Source organism: Bison bison, unplaced genomic scaffold, assembly GCF_000754665.1.
Source record: "Bison bison bison isolate TAMUID 2011002044 unplaced genomic scaffold, Bison_UMD1.0 scf7180017864235, whole genome shotgun sequence".
NCBI lineage: Eukaryota > Metazoa > Chordata > Mammalia > Artiodactyla > Bovidae > Bison > Bison bison.
In genome coordinates, this window is record NW_011494807.1 from 7181986 (window position 1) to 7204821 (window position 22836).

The 22836-nt window shown below is 42.0% G+C and overlaps 1 protein-coding gene and 1 pseudogene across 3 annotated transcripts in view; one reads left to right on the forward strand and one right to left on the reverse strand.

The window, feature by feature from the left end:
* The window catches only part of LOC104993188 (chromosome unknown open reading frame, human C5orf63), a 24062-nt gene extending 14670 nt beyond the window's left edge, over nucleotides 1-9392 (reverse strand). Inside the window, exons 1-2 of one of the 3 annotated variants that reach the window (XM_010846324.1) lie at nucleotides 9354-9392; nucleotides 7821-7866 (exon numbers count right to left, since the gene is read on the reverse strand). The gene's annotated coding sequence lies outside the window, so the exon portion shown is untranslated. The other 2 variants (XM_010846325.1, XM_010846326.1) reach the window with 2 other exon arrangements.
* The window catches only part of LOC104993202, a 60672-nt pseudogene continuing 47068 nt past the window's right edge, over nucleotides 9233-22836 (forward strand).

Below are 22836 nucleotides of genomic sequence, written 5' to 3' on the forward strand. Positions count from 1 at the left end.
TCCAGGATTCAGTGGCAACAGCTTTATCACAAGGGGGAAAGAGAAGCCTATAGAGAGAAGCAGTTTCAGAAAGATATGACTGGTCACATGAGTTCCTAGAGATAAAACCCCCTTTCTAACTTTCTTTTAAATGATTACTATGACTCTGGTGTTTCCAAGTATCTGGATGTCTCTACTCCACTGTTGGGATGCAATGGGTGCTCCATTCATTTACGTTCAACACACTGATCTGCACAAAAAGTTTTTTAACTGTTTGAAGTGTGGGCCCTGGCCTATCCAATAAGATTACAACTCCTCCCAAGGTATACGGCATTTAATGTCCATCACTTAGTACCTACACTCTGCTCCTCTATCCCACTCCCTTCAAATTCTCAGTGAAATTAAGCCCTTATTGTTTTTCTTCATCCTGTCTGGTGTTTAGCCCATTTCTTTCCCTCCAAATAAAACTCTCACATGGAGAAATCAACTCCACATTCTGGATATAAGCAACAAGAATTAGAGAGAGACACTCCAGTGGATTTAGGAGGGAGTTAAATTCTTCACTGAAACAATATAAATACAGGAGATCACAACAGGGACATCTAATGGGCACCTTCAGATGTCACAGAGAAAAGAAGAGAAGAGTACTGTGGGCTGACATTGGAACTGGTTTCATGAGAGAAGGATCCTAAGTCATATAGGATTTGGATACATAGAAAAGGGGAAAGCATTCTGAAGTCAGGGCTAGACACAAAGGCATGAGGTAGGAATGCTGTGGCCTTTTGGATGGGAGCCAAAGAAGGGTTTTAAAGAATAGAGTGATGCGATAAAATCAGTATTTTAGGAGACTGATCTGGCAGCAGCGAGCAGGATAGACTGCAAAGGAAAGAAAAATGGAGGCAGGAAAGAACTGAGTTACAAAAATCTAGGTGTGGGATGAAAGTCACTCATTCAACAATTACCTGCTGTTTTCCATGTATGAGATACTCATAGGTACTGGGTTCAGTGATGCACCAAAAAGTTAAGTCCCTGCCCTCATGGGGTCCATACTGTCACTGGGCACATTAAAGAGACTCTTAGGTCAGAAAACATCAGACAGTAGTAAGCAGAGGGGAGGGAGTGAAACAGGGTGATATGTTGGTAACCAAGGCAGGCCTTTAAATAAGGTGCTCTGAGCAGGTGTCATTTTTGCTGAGACTAAAGGCTAAGAAGGTACAAGGATCTGAAAGAAGAGCATTGCAGGAGAGAGAACAGTAAGTGCAAAGGCTCTAGGGTGAGGACAACTTTGACTCAGGGGAAGAAACAGAAAGGACAGTGTGGCTAAAGCAAGTAAGCAAGGGGAAGAGTGGAGGAGACAGGTCAGTGGGGGTTGGAACACCTAAGGCCTCTGGATTATGTTAACGAATTGAGGTTTTAAGCATAATTAGATTTAGAGGAAGGAAGTTACGTGATCACATGTACATTTTAAAAAGATGACTGTAGGGACTTCCCTGGCAGTTCAGTGGTTAGTGATTCCACTGCTGGGGACCCAAACTGTATCTCTGGTTAGGAAACTAAGATTCCCTGCAAGCCACATACATGTGAGTGCAAAGTTGCTTCAGTCGTGTCTGACTCTTTGCGACAACACAGACTGTAACCTGCCAGCTCCTCCGTCCATGGGCTTCTCCAGGCAAGAATACTGGAGTGGATTGCCATGCCCTCCTCCAGGGCATCTTCCCAATCCAGGGATTGAACCCACATCTCTTATGTCAGGAGACATAAGACCCGCATTGGCAGGTGGGTTCTTTACCACTCATGCCACCTGGGAAGCCTGGCAAGCCATATGTCATGGTGAAAAAAAGAGATGACTTTAGCACTGTGTGGGCTTCCCTGGTGACTCAGTCAAGAATTTGACTGCAATGCAGGAGACCTGGGTTCGATCCCTGGGTTGGGAAGATCCCCTGGAGAGGCAACGGCTACCCACTCCAGTATTCTGGCCTGGAGAACAGCAGGCAGAAGAGCCTAGTAAGCTACAGTCCATGTGGTCACAAAGAGTTGGAGACGACTGAGCAACTTTCACTTTCACTTAGCACTGTGTGAAGAATGGGTTTGGGATGGCAAGAGTGGAACCAGGGAGTCAGTTAGGGGCTACTGTCGTAGTCCAAGGGAGAAAGGTGGGTGGCATGGACAGGCCTGAAAGGACCTGCCAATGAACCGGATTTGAGTAATTAAAAATGACAGTAAGGACTATCCTAGTTTCAGTCGTGAGCCTCTGGGTGGGTCACGGTGCCCAGTTTACTAAAATGAGGGATGCTGAGGCAGGAACAGATTGAGTGGGGTGTGGGTCTGGGAGCTCTGAGGGACAGGCTGGAGCTCAAGTAGAAAGTGGCCTATACAGGTTTGGTAGCCATGAAAAAAACCAGGACTGAAGATAAAATTCAAGACTCCTTCAGTTTGAAGGCTCCAATTACAGCTGAGATTGTGAGATCATCTAAATAGCTAAGAAAAGAAGAGGGCCCAGGAGAGACCGCTCAGGCAATTCAACATTCAGAAGCAGCGTAGAGAGGAGCCAGTGAAGGAGGCGAAGAGAAAGGTTGATGGGGTAGGAGGAAAATCAGAAAAGTGGGCTGTCGTGGAAGCCAGCAGGAGAAAGTGTGTCCAGAAAGACAGGAGTGGCCAATTGTCAAAAAGAGTGATGAGGGCTTGGACTGGAAAAGGGACAGTTAAAGAATCTACCACGAATCAGATAAGATATGTCTGATGTCCCTCCAAAGGAATGAAATCTTACAACCAATGCCAACCCTAAAATAAATGGCCTTGTCTGATCCCTGGCTAATTTCACCTCTTAAACAAAAGGAGATATTTCTGGTGAAGATGGAGGCAGTGGGGTAGGGAGAAGTGTAAAAGCTGAAGTTGGATGGGTGACTTAAAAAGAGATAATAAATGTAAAAATCTCTGTACAAGTTAAAAAGCAGAACAGAGAAATAAAGCTTAGCTATTTGTTACAAAGATAAATACAAAGATAAAGTATTGTTATTAATAATACTGATGATGATGAATCTACTGACTGGAATGTGCTTTTACTGGCCCCAGAAGGAGGATTTAAAACTCTAGGAATGATAGTCTTAGAAACAGGGAATTGAAAACTGAAAAACATTTCAAACAAATAGCTGAAAAGTTTCAGATTGTGAAGATTACTTAAATGGGAATTCCTAAGACAGGATATAACTGATTCAAGACCCGACATATTTATTTTCTGGTGTTAGCTGGTCAGTTGTATCCAACTCTTGGATCCCATGGACTGTAGTCTGCCAGGCTCCTCTGTCAATGGAATTCTTGTCAATGACAAGAATACTGGAGTGGGTAGCCATTCCTTTCTCCAGGGGATCTTCCTGTCCCAGGGATTGAACTGGGTTTCCTGTATCAGAGGTGGATTCTTTACTGTCTGAGCCACCAGAGAAGCCCATTTATTTTCCACTAAGACTTAATATCTTGACCAGCAAATACCCTGGCACCAGGTTCTGGCTTAGCTTACTCAGGCCTCACACAGGACAATAAAATTCATTTTGCAAGAGGTAGGGGTTTTCCCTTGATGGGCTCTGAACAAAGGTCACTTCCTTTCCTGTTATTCCTTCCTAATACTTGCCTTTATGTTTTCAAAGAAGGGAAAATTCAGTACCACTCTTATTTTTTCAATGATATCCTCAACCCAACTCCTGTATATCAAAACAGAAGCTGCCCAGGAAGTGGTAAAGTTGGATTTATTAATAATCTTTAAAGACAAAACTTGTTCCAAAGTATTTTGAATAAATGTGTAGAGAGGTCAAAGTAAATGTAAAGGAATATAGCTTCCACTAACTCATCAGTCAGGGGAATTAAGCACAAATGGCATGATTCTTCATCTAAAGCTTTAAAGTTACTCTTTCTTACAGAGTTTCAGTTGAATTTCAGCACGTTTGAATTCTTGGGTGCATTTCTGTGTGAGTATTTCATAAATCTAAACCCCAAAGATAGGCAACTCCACCAATTAGTTCTCTGATGCTAGGCAATTCCTCGTCTCTTTAAGCCTCAGTTTCATCAACTGTAATATGGAACTATGACCCCCTGTCCTGTTCTCTCATTTTACAGAGGCTAGGAGAAACTATACCCATAGGCTTTGGGTATCAAATGTCCTCCAGATCAGAGAAGGGGAAATCATATACAGAAGAGATGCTGTGGCAATAGCTCATGATGTCAAAAGGCTCCAAAGAAAGCCTTGGAAGTGGTTAGCTGTAGGAGTCTAAAATGCTAGGCCCATTTAAAGAGGACCAAAATTCAGACACAGATCTGGGCAGAAGTGTACATGGGCTTGCTTATCTCAAGCTTGTTTCTCTAGCTCCTGGGTCATAACTGGGAAGCCTTGGCATCCAAAAATACCCTGCAGGAAAATGGGGGAGGTGACATTGATCTTGCATTTTTGAGCATCTGATATGGAAAAGTACCTCCAAAAAGAATACTAAGAATGTGCCTCCAAAACTAAGAATAATGTTTCCTATTGACAGATACACTTACAGAATGGTTTTTAATGACAGACCCTCCTCGTCTTGACATTCTCTTCCACTTCCAGAAGTGCGGCTGTGTTTGCCGAGGCCAATAGCAAGCTGACACATGTGAAATGGGAGGGAGGAGGAATCTTCTGAGTAAGGAAGAGTTTGTTTTAGAATCTTTGGACCTTAGCAGTCACATTTACCAGATCGTTGCTTCAGAAGAGCCTACTTGGTAATAGGGTTAGTTTCCAGAAAAACATTTAGCCAGGAAAAATAAAATGAAGATGCTGATCAAGAATAGTAGTAGAGGGAGGACCCCTCCCTCTAGCACCCAGGGCTTCGAAAGGGATTCCAGACTAATTCTTGTTCACACAATGGGGCTTGTACACACTGTACCCGTCCCCTCATCGTCAACCCCAAAGTTACTGACTCAGCATCTGGGCTAGAGCCAGAGGTATATTCTGAATTCAGAGCATGCAACAATGTTCAGTACAATTAGGACATAATGGCTGCAAAGCTGTTCCTGAAAGCCAAGAAAGCCTGAATAATGTGGTTGGGTTATATCATACATGAGGGCTTAATAGAGTTTAAAAACCAATTTGAAAATTCCTTCATTCCATAAAGATAACATTAAGATGAGGGCAATATCAAGCCAGTTCAAGGGTTGGGGATAAAGTGCATAAGGAATTATGCAGACTCCTTTCCACATTATCCTTCTCAACCAAAATGACCCATTCCCTTTGAAGGTATCACTAATGCTTACTACTGACCCAGAAAGAAGGCAATTTCATTAAAACATCTTAGTCTTATTGTACCCAGCTAGTAATGCCAGTTTCCTTCATTTCCAAAAACAACTGTTTGCAATTCAAATTCCATCCATCCAGGCAATGTCTCCCATTTGTCACTAATACTCCACCATTTCCAATTCATCTTGCAAAAGAGGTGAAGTTATCCACATGACCACACAAGACCTGAAAGATGTTTCATTCATTTTTAGCCTTTTTTTTAGTAAATGGCTTTGGAACATTTGAGATAGTAAATCCATCACTTCTCTGGACTTGTGACACTAATACTGGAACATTAGGGACTATCCACTCTTGAGGTCCTGCTCTAGTAACCTTCAGATACATGAGATTTCTCAATTCTCTCAGTCCTATTCAGGTTACTTAAGAGCTGTCACATTGATAGAAAATCTTAATATTTTGGAGCTGGATTCCAAGGGACTTTGGAGATTCCCGTGCTTGATAAAGAAACTGTTTTACCAAAGACTTTTATAATTTTTTTCTGCAGTTCTTTTCTCTATATTTTCTCTTTGAACAATGCTTATTTTTCATATGAGACCAACACAGAATTTTCAGAACAGAAAGGGAACTCCAAGGTCAACTCTCTTTTTTCTCCAAAAGCTTTATACATTAATCCTCAGTGTATACCAAGTAACAGATACCACATTTTGTTTAAGATTAATTTAAGGATGGAGAGAATGAGGAAACATCTCAGCTTCAGGTGGCAGAATTCTTTTACTATAAGAACAAAGTTCTGATCTCTAAATCTAAGATGATACAGATTAACTTCATTTTTGAACTTGGAGAAACAGAGTTGAATTTAGCTCTTTTTTTTTTTTTTTTTCAGTCTATGAACTAAGCTGCTTCAGTTGACTGAATTTCTATTAGTTTTTTTTTTTTTTTCTTTTTCCTGAATTTCTATTAAATAACAGTATCCTTTCTCTTGGCTGACTGGAAGAACTACCTGTTTTAAGAAGTAAAACAAAATCAAATAATTCAGTCTGTCCTTACCCCTGACTAAACTAGAAGTCACTTCCCCATTATTTCATGATTAATATGAAAAAGTACACGAACAATGAGAGGAAGGTCATCTGTTTCCAGCAGCAACATTCTGGTTTCTGCTGGACTCCCATTGGCAACAGAAGGAAGCAGCATATACCACATGCCTGCCCTATTACAATACAAAAAGCTGACAAATTTGAACTCTTTTGAAATGTCAGTGAAGTAGAAAAGATGATGTGGCTTTCGTTCAATATTATTTGGGTAACCTAGCCTTAAAATAGTGAACAAAGTCCTTTATTCTGAAGGCAGGACCAAACCAAGATATTAGTGGCTTAGGTAGGCTAATAATTTAGTATACCTTCAAATAGATACTTTTCAGATATTCACTCAACAGGTGTTTGAGTGAGGAGCTTGGCACTGCAGACCTTGAGAGAAAATGGAGATAGGGCTGGTGGCGTCTTTTACTTTGCATATTCCGTTCAGTATAAGAAAGACCCTGCAACTCACCAGGCTAGATCACCTAGGATGGCAGTTTGGTGACCATCTGTAGATTCTCAAATACACCCTTTCCTACTCCAAGCTGTTTATAAAGGCATTAACTGCAGCATTTATAACTGCATCTGGTAGCCCCTTGAAAGACTACTGTTTTACATTCTTTTCTGTACCTTGCTGATTCCCACTGATGCTTTCACATTCCTTATAGATCCAGCCTCCCCTTTACGCCATGTACTGAGTATTTGTAATGTGTCAGGCACCGTGCCAGGTATAGAAATATAAAAGTGATTCAGATACTTTCCCTGCCCTTATGGAACTCACACCTTGGGTAGGCAAAAGATTTACAAACAAATAATACAATACCACAGTCTACAGAAGTAAAATGGTTGTTACTAGCTATTGGTAAAATGCTCTGAAATCCTTGGAGATAGATACTTTCTTTTTTTTTTTTTTTTGATACTTTCTTAAAATAGAAGATATTTTGAGTTTTACTTCTATCTCTGGAAATCTTATCTTGGGAAAGGATTGGAATAAAAAGAGTAATGTTTTCACGCCTCCAGTTCCCTGCCGCTATAACTGAGATGGGGAGGTAGGGATATGGAATAATATCTAGGTGAAACTTAGCCAAAACTTTCCACTTTGCATGTTCTTCGTCAAATAATTTTTGTCTCTTGAACTTGCCATGATACTAGGGGAAGGATGATGGAAGCTCACCTAGTCCCTGCTACTTGGGTAACTACACATCCCTGGATCCAGATGGTTTCTCCCTTCAAAATAATTGCAAACAAGATTAAAACTGCAAGCAGGAACTATTCCAGCCGGCTTTTGGCTTCCTCTGATGTACACCCCTTGAATAAAGCAGTGGCAAAATTAGATTTAAAATAAGGAACATAAAAAACCTTATTACTTGTACCAGCTCACCTCAAGGTCCTGCTATGTGTGAAACCCTGAGCCCTGGCATTACAGTAACTAAATGCATCAGCCAGCTGGAGTTTGCACATTATGAAATACAAAAACCTTAATAATAAGAAAAAGAAAACTTATTTTGAAGGTATACCTCCACACTGCCTCTGAGTATTTAAGAGTCTGCTGGAAACAGGCATCTGGAATAAAATAGAAATACAGTCCAATAAATTCCCAAGTTGGAAAACCCTCATTTCTATTTCCTTACCTGCCATCAATCCATCTAAAGAAAACCACATAGCCACATTTTCCTCTGGTAAAGGAGACAAAAAAATATTGATCCTTCTTTGGCAGGCAGTTACTACTGACCACAGTAAGCATGAAGAAAAAACTCTGGGGAGTCTGCCTATCTAAAAGACCAGCCCCACCAACCTTAATTTTCACGCCAGGACCTGTTCTGGTTCCAGGCAGTTCCTCAGCAGAGCAGGACGCAGGTTATTAGGTTACGACATTTCACACAGAACCATGATTTAGTTCTGCCTTATCCCCATTACTATAACCACTCAGTATTTCCAGGGCACAGCTCTTTTTCTAAGTGTTTTCAGTTTCAATGTATATAGCTCCAAATATTGCTAGCATCATAAGCACTTTGATACAGCATTCCTGAGATAATTAGTAAATGAGAAGACTGGCCTCTAACAGCCACCTCATCTTTTTGCAGTCACACACTAAAACATGGCTTTAGTGCTGCGTGTGTGGTTAAGGAAACCTACTTATGTTGGGAAATGTGCCAGAGAGTGTGGGGGACATAACAGATCTTAGAAACAATCTCCATGCTATAGGAGCTGAGAATCTTGGGGTTAAGCTCGGTCATACTGTGGATTTTTTTTTTTTAAGTGTTCTAAAATACAAAGTATTACATAAAATACTTTCTATTAAGAATAAAGATCAGCCAGGTTTAAAAAAAAAGAATAACTCTTTGTTCTTTAACAGGACAACCTTAGAAAGACACTTGCCTATTCATGTTAGTAACAATCCAGTAGGGACTTCTGCAACTCTGGACTTACTAAAAAAAAAAAGTATGAGTGATATTTGTCAGGGGTGACTGACAAGGCTAAATATTTATTGAGAATTGTATAGGTTCTGATTTATTCTCTCATGGTTCAGCACCCAGAAGGCTGCTTTTGTCCGGTAAAGGCAGAGAGGAGGTCCAGAAAACCCCAGGACTCACAGTGTTCCCCACAGCACTCACGATTAAACCTTTTGGCCCTCAATTAAAGGTCAACATGGCTGCTCAAAAACGTTTATGTCAAAAGGCAGTCACCTCAGCCAACTGAGATTATATTGCCACTTCACAGAACTCAATTAAATCCGAAACAGAGCATCTGTTAATCAGGGAAGGGGCATGAAGTTGTGATGTTTTCTGCTTCCTCTTAAAAAGCTGCCTCTTCCCACCCGTGTTCACTTCCCAAAGCGCCATCGCGCGCGCACACATACACACACGCTTAGAATTTGCCCCCGGAGGTTCACACATTTATGGCTCCCCGTTTAATTAAATTTCCTGTAATGACAATCGAAATCGGCAGCGTGCGGCACAGCTCCCGTGACCTCCTCTCCCGCCCGCCTACCGGCTCCAGGCTGGGGACCGCGAGCGCCGAGCTGCCGGCGCCCGACCGCGGGGACCCACCTGAGCCTCAGCCGCCCCTGTCGCCGCTTCCGCCCTGCGCCCGGGACTTCCGCCCCGGCCGCAGGCGCCCTGCCGCTCCCGCGCTTCCGCCCGGGCCCTCAGCCCCTAGGGCTAGTGTCAGTGGAGCCCAAACCCGAGCCAATCGCCCCTCTGAACGGTGGCCGCGCCTGGGCTGTTAGGCGTGAATACAGACGCTAAAACCAAGGCCACACTGGTTTATTTTTTTAAGAGCACGGAACAGTGACCTGGGATGTTTGGGAACCATTTAATAACGAGCATCAGATGTGAAAGCCAGCTTTTAAGAGAACGTGCAGTGAAGGCCATTTTAACTCCCCTTCCCCCGCATTCATTCATTTATTGTTTACTGCCCTCTTTCTCGGAGAAGGCAATGGCACCCCACTCCAGTACTCTTGTCTGGAAAATCCCATGGATGGAGGAGCCTGGTAGGCTGCAGTCCATGGGGTCGCTGAGAGTCAGACACGACTGAGCAACTTCACTTTCACTTTTCACTTTCATGCACTGGAGAAGGAAATGGCAACCCACTCCAGTGTTCTTGCCTGGAGAATCCCAGGGACAGGGGAGCCTGGTGGGCTGCCAGACGTCTATGGGGTCGCACAGAGTCGGGCATGACTGAAGCGACTTAGCAGCAGCAGCAGCCCTCTTTCTCTGAGTCCCGGCTGAGCTAGGTTATGGGGAATGGGGATGATGAACAAACGCAAGGGTACATATACCCACCCAAACTTCAGGGCTGTGTAGGCAAGTCACGACTGAGCGACTTTCACTTTTCACTTTCATGCATTGGAGAAGGAAATGGCAACCCACTCCAGTGTTCCTGCCTGGAGAATCCCAGGGACGGGGGAGCCTGGTGGGCTGCCGTCTATGGGGTCCCACAGAGTCGGACACGACTGAAGTGACTTAGAAGCAGCAGCAGGCAAGTCAAACATTTAGAAACAGCTTTGCAAGTCATGTGTTCCCTTAGATAACTGTTGTGAAAGGGACCTCTGGAAAAATAGGAATGTACTGTAGGTAAAGAAGTAACTTTTAGACTGGAACATATAGGGTCAGGTTGGGCAGGGACTGTGCTCTCCAGGCCTAGGAACAGGTGACACTGAGGGAGCAGGAATGTGGGCAATGCGCAGAAGAGGGGCTAGCAAGGCTGAAGCCTTGAGGGAAGGGGGCAGGGGTCTGGGAGTTGGGGGCGGGTTGGAAACAAGCTGGAAAGGTAGGCCTGAGTAGACCCTGTAGGACTTTTCAGGTTTGTGCTAAGGGCAGCTGGAGGACTTTTTGTTTTACTGTTTTTGTATGTGGAAGCAGGTTGAATTGATTGCTTTTCCATTATGAAAAGATCACTCACCTTTAGGGAGGGCATGTGAAGGGGATGGAGTAGAGGAGAACAGAGCTGGAACAGGAAAGGCAGTATGTGATAAATAGCCTAGGAGTGAGGTGTGGTGGCCTGAATGTGTTACTGTAGTTGTTCAGTCACTAAGTCATGCTGGACTCTTTGTGACCCCATGGACTGCAGCATGCCAGACTATCCTGTCCTTCACCATCTCCCAGAGCTTACTCAAACTCATGTCCATTGAGTCGATGATGCCATCAAACAGTCTAGTCCTCTGCCACTCTCTTCTCCTCCTGCTTTAATCTTTCCCATCATCAGCATCTTTTCCAATGAGTTGGCTCTTCCCATCAGGTGGCCAAAGAACTGGAGCCTCAGCATAGTCCTTCCAAAGAATATTCAGCATTGATTTCCTTTAGGATTGACTGGTTTGATCTCCTTGCTGTTTAAGGGATTCTCAAGAGTCTTTTCCAGCACCACAATTCAAAAGCATCAATTTTTATGTGTCAACCTTCTTTATGATCCAAGTCTCACATCCATACATGACTACTGGAAAAAACATAGCTTTGACTATATGGACTTCTGTCGGCAAAGTTATGTCTCTGCTTTTTAATATGCTGTCTAGATCTGTCATAGATTTTCTTCCAAGGAGCAAGCGTCTTTTAATTTCATGGCTGCAGTCACCATCCACAGTGATTTTGGAACTCAAGAAAATAAAATCTGTCACTGTTTCCATTTTTCCCCCCATATATTTGCCATGAAGTAGTGGGACTAGAGGCTTTGATTCTCATTTTTTGAATGTTGAGTTTTAAGCCAGATTTTTCACTCTCTTCTTTCACCTTCATCAGGAGGTTCTTTAGTTTCTCTTCGATATCTGTTATTAGGCTGGTATCTGCATGCGTATCTGAGCTTGTTGATATTTCCCCCTGGCAATCTTGATTCCAGCTTGTGCATCATCCAGCCCAGCATTTTGTGTCCGACTCTTTGTGACCCCCATGGACTGTAGCCTGCAAGACTCTTCCGTCCATGGAATTCTCCAGGTAAGAATACTGAAGTGGATTTTCATCTCCTTCTCTAAGTCTGCAAATAAATTAAATAAGCAGGTTGACAATATACAGTCTTGGCATACTCCTTTCCCAGTTTTGAACCAGATAGACCATTGTTTCATGTCCGGTTCTAACTGTTGCTTCTTGACCTGCATACAGGTTTCACAGGAGGCAGGTCAGGTGGTCTGGTATTCCCATCTCTTTAAGAGTTTTCCACAGTTTGTTGTGATCCACATAGTCACAGGCTTTAGCATAGTCAATGAAGCAGAAGTAGATGTTTTTCTGGAATTCCTTTGTTTTTTCTATGATCCAATGGATATTGGCGATTTGATCTCTGGTTCCACTGCCTTCTCTAAATCCAGCTTGTACATCTGAAAGTTTTTGGTTCACATATTTTTGAAGCCTTGCTTGAAGGATTTTGAACATTATCTTGCTAGCATGTGAAATGAGTACAGTTGTGTGGTAGTGTGAACATTATTTGGCATTGCTATTCTTTGGGATTGGAATGAAAACTGACTTTTTTCAGTCCTGTGGTCACTGCTGAGTTTTCCAAATTTGCTGACATATTGAGTGCAGCACTTTCACAGCATCATCTTTTAGGATTTGAAATAACTTATCTGGGATTCCATCACCTCCATTAACTTTGTTCATAGTAATACTTCCTAAGACCCACTTGATTTTACATTCCAGAATGTCTGGCTCTAGGTGAGTGATCACACCATGGTGGTTATCTGGGTCATTAAGACCTATTTTGTACAGTTCTTCTGTGTATTCTTGCCACCTCTTCTTAATATCTTCTGCTAGGTCCCTACAGCTTCTGTCCTTTATTGTGCCCATCTTTGCATGAAATTTTCCCTTGGTATTTCTAATTTTCTTGAAGAGATCTGTAGTATTCTTTCCCATTCTATTATTATCTATTTCTTTGCATTGTTTACTTAGATAAGAAAGCCTTTTCTCTCCTTGTTATTCTCTGAAACTCTGCATTCAGTTGGGTATATTTTTCCTTTTCTTCTTTGCCTTTCACTTCTCTTTTTTCAGCTATTTGTAAGGCCATTTTGCCTCAGACAACTGTTTTGTCTTCCTGTATTTCTTTTTCTTTGGGATGGTTTTGATCACTGCCTCTTGTACAATGTTATGAACTGCTATCCATAGTTCTTCAAGCACTCTATCAGATCTAACCCCTTGAATCTATTTACCACTTCCACTGAATAATCATAAATGATTTGATTTAGATCATACCCGAATGGCCTAGTGGTTTTCTGTACTTCAGTTTAAATCTGAATTTTGCAATAAGGACCTCATGATCTGAGCCACAGTCAGCTGCAGGTCTTGTTTTTGCTGAGTGTATCAAGCTTCTCCATCTTTGGCTGCCAAGAATATAATCAATCTGATTTTGGTATTGACCATCTGGTGATGTCCATGTGTAGAGTCTTCTCTTGTGTTGTTGGAAGAGGGTGTTTGCTATGACCAGTGCATTCTCTTGGCAAAACCCTGCTAGCCTTTGCCCTGCTTCATTTTGTATTTCCAAGGCCAAACTTGCCTGTTACTTCAGGTGTCTCTTGACTTCCTACTTATGCATCCCAATCCCCTATGATGAAAAGGACATCTTTTTTTGGTGTTAGTGCTAGAAGGTGTTACTGTAAAGAGTGATCAAATGGTGGATAATAATAAGTAATTTTTAAAGCTAACACTTGTTGATTTGTTCACCACAGCTTTACACTTATAACTTGATTGATCCTGAGAACAATCTATTAAGTACTATTCATACCATTTTATAGAAAAGAAATAGAGGCTTAGTAACTTGCTCTAGTTCTCAGTATTCTGGCTCAGTGATAATCTGCCTACTAGTTCAGAAGATGCAGGAGATGAGGGTTCGATCCCTGGGTCGAGAAGTTACCCTGGAGGAGGAAATAGCAACCCACTCCAGTATTCTTGCCTGGAGAATCCCATGGACAGAGGAGCCTGGTGGGCTACAGTCCATGGGGTCGCACAGAGTCTGACATGACTGAGCAATGGCCCTGGCAGTCACCAATAGTTCTCCGAGCTGGAAAATGGCAGAGTTGAGATTCTATCCCGTGCTGTCTGATGTCAGTATCCGTGAGCTTTTTATCATGGATACACTGTGCATTCAGTTTATCACTGTTCATTCAGGATATATTCAGTGATTTACAAGAAGATACAAAACAAACTAAGGTCAGGAATGAATGCCCTAAACAACCACATTGGTTATGTAATAACTTTTAGAGGACACATCTAGAAAGTTGAGTTTTCAAATTCTTTATCATTTTCAGCATGTGTTGAGAACAAAAGAGGGAATTTGTGACTCTACAGACTACCTATGATTATTTTTGAGTTGATACACTTTGATAAGACCCAGTCTTCCTGAAAAAATGAAAAAGAAGTCAATTGACAAAGTATACTTCACCTAACAGTCTCTGATATGTTATCTTTAAAAAAGTTGTCCTGGGTCTAGTTATAAACACCTTGGTGGAACATGTGTAACTCGCATTTTGTGGTGTGATAGGAAAACTTCCTAGAAATGAAACTCCAAATCAGCTTCCAAATCTCATTTCTTGGAGAATGGAAATATAATTGGATTCGTGAAACCTGATTTCATCTGCTGAATGAGAAGTATGACTCCACCAAAGGCCAACAGTGAAGACTTTTAGTATTGGTTAAAGGTAAATATCTCCATGGAGCCCAAAATTCACAAATTCTAGAAACAGAATTTAATTACTAAGAATTTTTTGGGTTGGTTAGGTGATGGTATGAGACCTCCTCATGATGTTTTTAGTTGAGAGTGGAAGTCCCATGGATGGTTGAGCATCCCTGTTGACTCACTGTAATTGATGCCCAGTCACTCTTAAGAGCTTGGCTGAGTGCCATGAGCTCAGAGGACCAGTTTACCTCTAGGAGTAGGACTCACAGTGCTAGGCATATGAGCTAAGCTGGAGAAAATGTCTGAAGTCTCACCAGGAAGAATTGTCTCCAAAATAAAAAATATCTGCCAAAGCAAAATTAATAAACATTTATTAATGGTTACAACGTGCAGTATTATGTCATGTTCATTAATTGCTGGATTCAGTGTTCGTAACAATTTCTTTATATTTGAAAACAGTTTTTGGATGAGATGCTCTTCCTGAGTGAGAGTTCTTTAATATGCATGTGTTAAGAAATCACAGCATATTTTAGTTATTTTAGCTAAATGATTTCAAAAATAAAATTATAAAATCTTGTATAGCAAAATTATGAAGTATAGGATGTATATAGATTTTAACATGGTTCGTGTGATGTGAAAGGAAGAGTCTTAAGAGAATCTGAAGGTCTTAATGCAGCCATGGGTCTTAAGCGACTTTGTTCACTCAAAACCGGCTTGTCATGGGGATTTTTTTTTTTTTTTTCAGTTTGGCTGTGCTGGGTCTTCATTGTGGTGGGCAGGCTTCATTGCCTCATGGCATGTGGGAGCTTAGTTCCCCAACCAGGGATCAAACCTATGTTCTCTGCATTGGAAGGCAGATTTTTAACAACTGGACCACCAGGGAAATCCTGTCATAGGCATTTGATCTTGTCATCTGGGTCTGGACTCCAGTTCCAAGCTATGCTCTTGGAATCTGGATAGAAGTGGTGCAAGGATCTCTGTGTTCTGGAATGTCTGTTCAGAACTCACTTGGGTTGAATTGTCTCTTAGATCTCAAGACCCTGCCAGCTCTGTGATCAGTTCTGAGACAGAAACCTGCTCTAGAGAAAGCCTGGTGGTTTAGCCTGGTCCACAGCTCCTCAACTCCAAGGATGCTTTAAAAAACACATTGCCTGTTCTTCCAGAGATGGCCTGGAGCCAGGCTTCCTTTTAAGGCCTCCTAAGGGCTGAATGTGTGGTGAGGAGTGAAGCATCTTCTCTTCGCATGCCAGGCTTTGCCTCTGGGAGAGAAGGAGCAAAGAAATGGCTTTTGATGCCAATGCCTTCCCTTGGGAACACCTTAGAAAAATAACTTAAGTCCTGACAGTTAGTGACTATCATGCCAACTCTATTTTACAGTAACCTGGCTCTGTGCTGTCACTGAAGAAAAATGTAGTCTGAACTTTGACTAGGAGGAACAGCCCTAATAACTCCCCCAACTGGGCGATGTGATCATGATGGTGGAGGTGTTTAGAAAGCTACCTTCCCTGATCTTTTTCTGGCCCTTATAGAGAGCTGATTTGTTTGTCTCTTGAGTGTCTCATCCCCAGTACTGCGAACTGTGCAGGAAGTCATCTGTAGGGACCAGATATTGTGTTATGTTTAAAGTCATTGAAAAAAACAGTGGCAACCTCCCAAAGAAAAGACAAGCTTCTGAGTCTGGATGTGTTGGGTCAGCTGGGTCACCGTTGACTCCCCCAGGCCAACCATTACAGGAAAGAGAATTATAAGTCTGTTTTACCAGGGGAGAATGGATGTTAGGAACCTGATTTCTATATTCCCCTTGACGTTTAAAAAACTCTGCTCTCGTGCCAGACATTCAGAGGACAGTGAAGAAAATTTCAAAAGGAGAAAAATGTTTATTTGTTTTAAGCCTTGCTCAGTAATCCACTTATGCTATTTACATCAGTTAAAGAACCTTTCCATGTAAACACCATTAATTATGTAGTATAAGAGCCAAATAAAAATGCTAAAAAATAAAAGTAATTGTAGAATAAATTAGTATAGCTTGAGTGCACATATATTATACAGAGACTGCAGTCTTTTACATTTTATCAAGGGAGGTGGATTTGTGATTTTCTATTGTTTGAGCTACTAGGATGGAACCAAGAGAAATGACATTTTTACAGATGGATACCAAAGCTGTTAAAGTTTAAACCCACACTGGCAATGAAATTATGGTTTTCACAGGAGCCTGGCCTCATCCTGCCTCTCTATATCTGTCTTGAAAAGACTATGGGAGGAGATGTGGATTGAGTGTCCTATGGATTTCCCCAGAAGGTTTGCTGGAGCAGGACCTGATTGTCTACTCCCAGTTGGTACACTCCAGGACTTCTTGAAAGTGGTAACAGAAGACGGCCTATATCTGGGCAAAAGGCGGTGGATGGTGTGCAGCCTGCCAGGCTCAAAGAAGGGCAGAGACTGATGCTGCTGAGGAAATCTGGTGTTGGTACCTTGTAGTAACAATGGCAGAATACATGTGTTTCCCTTTTGTGGTATTTTGGAAGTTTTCATGTATGTGATTTATTTTGATCCTCACAAGAGTTCTGTAACATAGGTAGGGCATGTGTTTTTACCAAGCCCATTTTCTAGGAAATTCTTTCTTGGGGAGGGAGAACACAATGAAGCAGGGATTGAAAAACATGTTCTAATTCTTATTTGTATTTTTTCTTTTCCACTACCACAATTCATATTTCTTTTTAAATGTAAATGAAAAAAACACGATTCGGTGTATAGCAATATTTTGTGCTATGTGGCATCTTTGAAGAACATTTGAGTGCATTTCCATCATTTCCTCAGGGAAAGCTTTGTTTTACCTAGAGAAGCAGGAAATGGATTTGAAATGGGAAAAGTTTTTCAGTTTTATGGATTAAACCCATCTGTTATGTTCACTAAACCTCGATCATGGAAGAGAATAGATTTCTCAGAACATAGAGGAGAGAAGAGTACAAAGTGCTTCCTTCGTTCCCTGCTTCCGATCTACACCTATCCAGGGAGCCCTGCGCAGACAAAATGGGGTAGCCAGCCCATCAGTCAGAAAGAAACATGCCCCGACACACTGAGCCGTCTTCCACAGAGTTGAAGTTAACACATTGCTTAAAAGAACTCTGAGGGATACTTTTTTCCCACTGCTTTTAACATCTTTTAGAAATATGTTTAAATATTTTGCTAAATTATCTGCTATCCCTGCATAACACAAAGTAAAGGGAAATTATCTTTCATTCATTTATTCAGAATAATGCTTACTGAGTATGTACTACATGCCAGTGTGGGGCACTAGAACTCTGGGGTTGAACCCAGTAGACATGCCCCTTGGTATAATGGAATTCACAAAGTGGGGGAGATGGATGTTAATCAAATGATCTCATCAATAAATATTTACTGATCTTGACTGCAGAAGTCCTTTTATCTAGAGAGCAAGACTAGTAGCTGGTTAGGTGATTGGGAAATGCAGGCAGAAGGAGCGTGTGTGTATATATGTATACACAAACATAACAGTTTCATTTTTTACTTAAAAATGTGTAAACGAACATTTATTTGCCGAACTTGGTAGGGCCCAGGTGCTTTCTTTGAGGATCAGTCTGATAACTGAAGGTTAACATCATCTTTCTTGCATAAAGCCCACTCAAAATGTATATCATCTGTAACTTCCAGTTTCAAACACATTAAAGTAGAGGGAGAACTTAAAGACACTTGTGAAGTAATTTGAATTCATTTAGAACTTATTATTTTCCCCAATCTTTTATACTTATCTTGCCTACAATTTAAGAGCAATTTCCCTCCAGTTTTTTCAAATCTTTTCATAGCAATAGCATTGAACTTAAGTTTTCATAGAAACAGTGACTCTCTTTTTTATGCTCACATTTGATCAGTTTATGTGATATTTAATTAAACTATATAATTATAGTAATCAAGTTCAACTGCCATAAACAAGTTAGGGAACAAAAACAGCCCTCTCTTCCTAAGGCTAGAGCACTGCTAGGCGGGGGAGAAGTGATGGGGGTATTACGCGGCAGAAGTCACAAGCATTTATCATACTCTGGCAATCAGTCAATACGTTTTCCAGATGGATTTGAAAACATCAGTTAATTTCCCAGAGGAGCTCAATTAAAAGAGTTTCTATTATGATAAAAAACTAATAAACATAAGTAAGGAAAGCAGTGGGTGCCATAAAAGTCTGTAACTGGGGGATGTGACTCAGTCTCCGAGTGTCAGGAAAAGCCTTGCAGACAACTTGACAGTTGAGTGAGGTCTGAGAATGATTAGGTGGTTGCTCAGAAAGGGGCCGGGGCAGGGGTCCGGAGAGAAAGAGTTCCGGGCAGCCGGAGTAGCAGAGCCAGTGCTGAGGGGGCGGAGGGCGCACATATTGAAAAGGAGGAAGTGGAAGAAGCCAGGATTGTCCGAGCCAAGAGCGGAGGCTGGGGAGCCGCTGGGGGTGAGGTGCAGGGAGGCAGAGGCCAGTTCACACCAGCGTTACAAGCTCTGAAAAGCAGGAAGATCTTCCTCCCTATTGACAACGGGAAGCTGTTAATGGCTACGAAGCAAAAGTCTGCTTCTGTGATCAAGAGCAACAGCCAGTTTGTGGAGTTTTGACCTCCAAATCTAATTAAGGGACTTTGGATTATTTGTTTTTACAATCTAAATACATTACAGGTAGTGGAGGGGAAAAAAAAATATTTTCTTAATCTCTGCCCCCAGACTATCTCTTAGGGATAAAACTGGCCTTGAATAGGAAAATACACTCATCAACTGCTGGTGGCTCAGACAGTAAAGACTCTGCCTGCAATGTAGGAGATCTGTGTTCAATCTCTGTGTGGGGAAGATCCCCTGGAGAAGGGAATGGCTACCCACTTCAGTGCTCTTGCCTAGAGCATCTGGTGGACAGAGGAGCCTACAGGGCTACAGTCCATGGGGTTACAAGGAGCTGGGCACAACTGAGTGACTAACACTTTCACTTTTCACAACTACTAGTGGGTCAAAGTTGAGGATATAAGGGTAGGTGTCAAGATCTTATGAGATGCTATATAACTCTGCTGAGAAAGTGGGAAGAAGGGAAAAAGAAGGAAGAATTAGTTTCTTAGGGCCACCATAACAGAATGGGGCTTAAAGTATCACACATTTATCCTGTCACTGTTTGATAGACTATAAGTCTGATATCAAGGTGTCAGTAGGGTCACGCTTCTGCTAAGAGGCTCTCAGTTGAATCCTTCCTTGCCTCTTAGCTTCTTAGGAAGCTAGTGGTGGCTGGCCATCCTGGGGATTTCTTGGTCTGGAACTGTTTCAGTCCAGTCCCTGGTTCTGTGGTCACACGGCATTTTCTGTGCCTCTTCTCTTCTTATAAGGATATTAGTCATATTGGATTAGGGCCCACCCTAATGACTTCTGCTTAACTTGACTACATTGCAGAGACATCTGCTATTTCTAAATAAGGTCACATACCCAGATACTACGGGTTAGGACTTGAATGTATCTTTGAGGTGACATAATTCATCCCATAATAGATGTGATGGGAGAGAGGTGCGAAGGCTTAGTAAAATGGTGGGAGGTCATATGGCTAAGGGGCCACAGCTACTGAGAAACCGATGGTGCGAGGATGGTGGAAAGGACTAACTCAGGGTTTTCAAGTGCTTTTCTTACAGTTTAAGATGCGGCAGCCTGCAAAGCATCTCCCCCATTGTATCCAAAGGCTCCCACCTTTCCAGTGAAAGTTGTGGTACCTGTGTTTTGCTGATGCTTTGGTGGTAGAGGGGAGGGAGCACATGACAAGTGGAGTCATGGAGAAGGATTTGGATCCCAGGTTAGGGTCACCGGTGTAAACACAGGAAATGAAATAAAGTGAAAGTGTTAGTTGCTCAGTGGTACCCAACTCTTTGCGACCCCACGGAGTGTAGCCCACCAGGCTCCCCTATTCATAGGTTTCTCCTGGCAAGAATACTGGAGTAGGTTGCTATTCCTTTTTCCAGGGGATCTTTCCAACCCAGGTATCAAACCTGGGTCTCCTGCATTGCAGGCGGAATTTTTACTGTCTGAGCTACCACACAGGATGTCTCAGAACAATTCAATAGTCTGAAAAGCTGAAAAAAAGTATTTCTGTGACTTCCTCCCCACTCCCATCCCCAGATACTCAGAGAACTATTAGACTTCCACAATCTCCAGTACGAGGGTTTGGGTCAACTTTATCTCTATCTTACTGAGCTAGGACCAGGATTTCAAATACAATTATGAAAACTCTTATGTTTCACTTTGTACTGTCAGCCTTTTCAAGGTATATGCATGACTTTAGCTAAATTAGGAATGTTTGTGAGTTATTTTTTAAAGATGAAAAACCCTGTCTTCTGTATCTCTTGCCCTAGCATTTTCTAAATATAAAAACTCCACATGGATTGTCACTATGATTACAGAATGTTCTCTGAAGTTCAGTTCTCATTTCTTGTCAGTTTTCCTCCATCCTTCCTAGAATACCTTTCTGTTGCAGTTTTCTGTTGGTGGCTGAAGTGCAGAAGCCTCTTATCCGCCTTTCACTCAAGTTGGCGGCCGGCTCTCAAAATGAGGGAAAGGATTTCCTGTAGTGAGTCCAGATGTTTATACTAGCATTATTGCTATTAGCCATCAAGTCTGAGTGTAGCACAAAATTAAATCCGTCCTTGAGGCCTGGAAGGGAAGACAAGCTTGATAATAGTTTAATGTCCTCTGAGTGAAACAGCGGAAATGGGGGAAGAACCACCATCTCCATGAACTATGATCCCACAAGACAGTATTGCTGTTTATTTCTGTGCTTCATTTACACTGCTATTTAACATAAATGTGGTTTTAGAACACATAAAAGCCCCTTTAAAACCTAAGAAGCTGGCAAAAGAATAATTAATAAAGCAGGGTTCCCCACCCCCCCACCCGCTGTAAGCAGCTTGAAGAAAATGGGAAATTTTGCAGTCGGCCAAGGCATTATTTGTGGCTAATCTATCATGCCTCTGTGCAGGCTTTCACATACTATTGTAGGTATTTCATGAGTACTGAGGCTGCTCAGGCAAAATAAAGCAAAAAGCAGAGCAATTATCCAGAGATTATGAACACCATATGAAGTTATGGTTGGATATTTAGGCAACAGATCTCTGGGATCTTCTCTTACTTTGTGAATCCTGCATGAGTTGTTTGTTGGCTGGAGTAGCTGGATAATGCTCTTCTTTCCCTGATATCTCAGTTGGTAAAGAATCCGCCAACAATGCAGGAGACCCTGGTTCAATTCCTGGGTCGGGAAGATCTGCTATAGAAGGGATGCGCTACCCACTCCAGTATTCTTCGGCTTCCCTTGTAGCTCAGCTGGTAAAGAATCTGCCTGTACTGAGGGAGACCTGGGTTTGATCCCTGGCTTGGGAAGATCTCCTAGACAATGGAAAGACTACCCACTCCATATTCTGGCCTGGAGAATTCCATGGCCTGTATAGTTCATGGACTGTATAGTTCCTGGGGTCACAAAGAGTTGGACACAACTGAGTGACTTTCACTTTCACTTACCCTTGAAGGAATTGGCTCACTCATCTTTTTCCTTACATTATGCCTTGGAATAGTTGTCTTCTGGACACTAAGGGAAGATGAGCCCTCTTGATGGACCTGACAGTCATCCCCTTTAGCCTTTGAAAACCAGCCTGTCTCCCCCTTGAGTCAATCTGTGTCTGCATGACTCCTGTCTGCAGGGGGAAGACGTCCCCCTCAGAGGAGGTGCCCTCCACTTTAGGTCCAGGAGTTCTGAGACCTCCCAGAGAATGCCAGAGGAATGGCCCCTGTGGCTGGACCCAAGGCCAAGGCTGTGCACTGGGCTCTTAGTTCTGGATAGTGTTCTTTCCTTTAATTCCTCTGTGAGGTTCTGTTTCCATAGTTCCTGCTCTGCCCTTCTTAGTCCTCACAGCAACCCTTTCATGACAATTATTCAGCAGTTATAAGAAATGCCAGTCTTTGGAGACATTCATGTTTTGGCCACACTGTAAGCCCCAGACCATCTTCTTGTAACTCTGTACAAACTCTCAGTGGCTAATTCATGTTAAAAAGATTAAAGCAGGGAAAAAAAATCTTACCTTGAACAAGCTCATTGGTGCTAGTTACCTTGCAGGAGTAAAGCATTCTTAAGTTTTAATCATTTCATTTTTTTTTTTAAATAACAGCAAGTCAAGTTGGCCAGGATCCAGAAATCTCTTGAAATAGTGATACATTTTAAAAGATTCTTTCTAAAATCAAGACTGTTAGCTACTTTCTGGGAAAAAGGAGGAAGACTGAACAATACAATATTTGGGCAGATACGAATGTTAGAAAGTGGGGATCAGTTATTCCCATTAGTCAAAGAGACAAGAGAGGTATAATTGGCATAAGCTTGGTGGAAAAAAAGATATTTGATAGAAGAAAAAAACTCATTATAAGTACAAGGAAATTTTG